The sequence below is a fragment of the Oratosquilla oratoria genome, chromosome 6 (genome assembly GCF_046742065.1).
Source record: "Oratosquilla oratoria isolate Oo_2021 chromosome 6, ASM4674206v1, whole genome shotgun sequence".
NCBI lineage: Eukaryota > Metazoa > Arthropoda > Malacostraca > Stomatopoda > Squillidae > Oratosquilla > Oratosquilla oratoria.
Window position 1 is genome coordinate 41,744,259 of NC_134782.1, and position 4,404 is coordinate 41,748,662.

Here is a 4,404-nt window from a genome sequence, read left to right on the forward strand (position 1 = left end):
ACCACTCACTAACCTTCCTTCTATTTCCTTCCGTCCTCCTTGTTCCACACACCATTTTTTGCACACCTTATGACTCCCTCCTTGAACCATCCCTATTCCTTCTCCACTCCTAGTTCTATTCTATCCTTCACTCTCTCCCACTCCTCTCAGCTTCTTATACTTTTCTTTCTCATATAAGCGGTTCCCTCTAAGTACCTCTCTACCTTCTGCCCTTTTCCTTTCTCCACTCTCAACTTACCTTCCACCAGAAAATTATCTGATATTCCCCACTCCCTCCCCTTAGAACATGTACATCCTTAACTCTTCCTACCATACTCCTGGTCACCACTATATAGTCCATTAACGCTCTATCTGCCACCCTTCCATCCACCATCTTCTCCCATGTGTACTTATGCTTGACTTTCTTCTTAAACTGTATTTGCTATCAACTCTCGAGACACATCACCAACTCTCCACTACGACATTTTTCTGGAACTCCGTACAGCTACATTGACGTTTCTTCCTAATCCCTCTATGCACTCATTTAAATCTATCCAAAAAGCCTCCCTTTTCTCTACGCTCTTTTCAATACCAGGCCCATACGCACTTACAAAGACCCACATCTCCCTTCCCAGCTTCACCTCCATCCACTTCAACCTTAAAGAAACCTCCTTCCACTCCACTACATGCTTAACTATCTCTTCACTTACTAGTATGGCCACCCCTTCTCTACCTCGTCCCTTCTTCACCCCTGAGAACCTCCCAACTACACTTCCAAAGTCACACTCGCCCCTCCCTTTCAACTTAGTTTCACTCAATGCCAATACCTCCGTCTTTCTTCTCACAAACATACTGCCTATCTCTTCCCTTTTACACTCATCTGTATCACATCCACGCACATTGAAAGACCCAAACCTTAGGGTACTGGTTGAAAAACTACACCCTCTTATGCCTTTATTTATTATTATTATTTTTTTTTTTAGGAATGTCACCTGTGGGACTACAGGTAGAAGGATTCCTAGTCCTATCACCCGTCCCGTCCCGTGTGTATTTTTTTTTTTCGCCTCTTTCGACTCTTAAGTGGGAGGACTTGGTGGTAGCATTCATTTCCCCCACCACAGGGTAGGCGAAAAGAGGAAATTAATATTCAGAGAAATGGTACAGGACAGTAACAAGGGGTTGGGGGACAGCATAACGGAGGGACATTCGTAATAAAAGTGTCATCATTTCTCTATGAACAGTCTTTCTCTATCACAGACAAAATGATGTGTGATTCTGGTCCGTAGGGGCGCCCCACATAGATCCTAATGCCACAATGACATGGAGCCAATACTCCATATGCAGAGGGAGTTACAAGGAGATGAATCATTTAGTAGGGCGTCAGCCAGAATGATAAAAAAAAATGTCACACGGTACGGAAAGGGAAAATTCACGATGCGACACCGGATGTTGGTTGGATGACGCAAGCGATGACGTCAGCGAGTTGTGACGTCTGGCGGCTCTCACATCGCAGGAAGGCGCGATTCTGTCGGATGCAGGGTCTTCAAAAGACCTTTCACTAACTTCGAAAACACAGTCCTAACCTTTATTGGCATACTGCTAAAATTAAGCATGGCACGGGAAATATATAGACAACGATGAAGTCAAAATACCGCATGAAAACTAATATTTGGTATAACTCAACGTGCATTATGGGAGGATACCCAAAATATCCACTGTCGGGAAAGGGACCCGTTGGTGAATGCATATCCGACAGCGCACTCCGCCCAACCGTTGCGCAATGGATTCAGAACTTGCGCCATCAATAATGCACATGAAACACATTATGTGCAGGTATGCTCCTTGCAATATGCCCCCAACGCCTCAAGTTTGTTCCCACAACTTTCAGCCCAACTTTTTCAACTTTTCGAACTCGTTTCGATCGATCGCCACCTTTTATCTCTTTTCTTATTCTTCAGCTCTTTTGCGCTCACCTTTCTTGTATTGTGAAATCTACTAACAGGCTCCCTCCCCCGGCAGAGAGATCTGCTATACCTGTCAGGTAAACAAGTTTTTACACCAGCTGGGCTAACATGTTATTGTCGTGCCATTGTGTTCCCAATATCAATGGAGTTGAAGTTGTTATTGCCATGTCTACACGGCGTTGGTCTGTTATTCTTTATATCCAATTGTTACACACACACTTGTTCGAGTACCGCCCAGGCCTGAACATTTTTGCATCGCTGCACTGAGAGCCGGCACTCCAAATCTGGTTGTGTGTGTGTGTGCGTGTAAGGTCATAGCATTACCCATATAGCGGGTTTCATATGAGCTATGGGTTCTCATCCGGGAGGGTAGAATGTCGATCACAAGTTCAACGTGGTGAATCACATTTGCCAGCTCATTGCGGGAGTTACTGTCGTCATGAACTGGTCAATGCCAACCATGATACATATGTTCCTCCACTTGTACACCCCGTGAATTACCACACTTGTCTCTCCGCACACCTTGACTCTAATTCATATCTTGTTTAGCTCGACTACCCACCAGACACCTACAGTGCTCGCTCTGAAGTTCAAATACACTTTCTGTAACGACTTTTCTTCCTTATCATTATCTATTTTATTTTAATGCCTTCCTCTTCCTCTTGTGGCATTGTATCTTCTTTCTTTTCCATATTTGCTCTTTTATATTCCATATGTGTGGATATCCTTCCTCTCTTTCTTTTACACCCACTCTCCCTTTCCTATTCCAACAACGTAACATTCCCTACAAGCTCCTCCATCCTCACCTGCATACTCCTTCCACCGCACTTTCCAGCCAACCCCTTGCCTCCTTACCTTCCTTCCTTCCTTCCTCCACCTCCCTCCCTCCCACCTTGTCTCTTCCACATCAGATCGAACCCCCTAAGGTTATTCTGCGTCTGAAAGGTGACGTGTGGAAGAAAGTCGATGGGAATATTCCACGAGTAGAAACGAGTCGTCGTCGACAACTTGTCGACGATTCTTCGACTGCTATCTTTTCTGTGTCGATGGCAATGGGACTCAAATCCTGGTCTATTGTCATTTTGACGTCAATCCTATGTGCAGATGTGGTACCGCTATGCATTTCAATAATATGAATAAATAAAACACGAGTATATGAATTAATAAAATTAACATGAATAGATAGATTAATAAATAAATAAGCATATAAAATCGGATGGCAATATCTAGAACGAAAACGAATGTTGTGAGATACAAGAAAAGTCGCCTTGTATTAGCTACAGTGTAAAGTCGTAGAAGTGTGCAACCTGCTGAAGGTATGAACACAGAAAAATGCATTTAATAATCCAGTAAACTGTTCCATAAATAAAGCTGTTGTAAAATTTGTATATGAGCAAATACAGCATATGCATAAATCAATAAGTGAATAGAAAAAGGATTAAATGAAATCGTGTAGGAGGAGGTTTGGGTCGAGGGGTAGCTCCGGTTTCGAGCCCTAATGGTCTCGTCACACTACGCGCTAGTGGTGGGCAGATACCGGTAACAACCTTAACGGTACTTAACCGGTAAACATTCTGGTACCGTTAAGGTTCCGTTTACCGATGACTCGATAAGCTATACCATAACACTCAGAGAGCTGTAAGCACGTCTCGCCTAGGTGGTACTGAGTGACGGACTGACGGCACGGACCCAGTGTGCCGCTAACTTTACCGGTGAAATACCATTAAAGGGATGAACCGCTAAGGTCTCGGCTTGGCGGTACTGGCGGCATGACGGACCCAGTGTGCCGCTAACTTTACCGGTAAAATACCGTTAAGGGGTGTACCGCTAAGGTGTAAGCGCGTCTCGACTTGGCGGTATTGACGGGCCCAGTGTGCCGCTAACTTTACCGGTAAAATACCGGGGGTGTACCGCTAAGGTCTCGGTAAGCGCGTATCGGCTTGGCGGTACTGACGGGCCCAGTGTCCCGCTAATTTTACCGGTTAAACTTTTACCATTAAGCAAGTATATACCGCTAAGGTTTCGGTAATTTTTTACCATTAAAACCGTTTTTCGGCACTTTTTTAATTTCTCAATAGAATTAATGTTATTTCTGTGATCAGCATACGAAACTATATTAATTGTGAAAGTTTCATCGAAAAATTCCGCGTCGCCAAACGGAAAAGACCCATATATATATATATATATATATACATATGTATATATATGTATATTTATATATATATATATATATACATATATATTTCCCTTTACATTTTGCCTGTAGCACCGGTAGGCATGTAGAGTAGGTTAGTGCTTCCTTCGCCCTTTCGTGATGCAGGCAGGATTTTTATAGTGACGACGTTACAAAACTTGGGTTGTGACTACACAGCATAGTAGGATGAATTCTGTTTAAAGATTTAAGTCATAAAGGCCACTCGAACTTGAGACATCACTACTACCTCACGAGTCTTTTACCGGT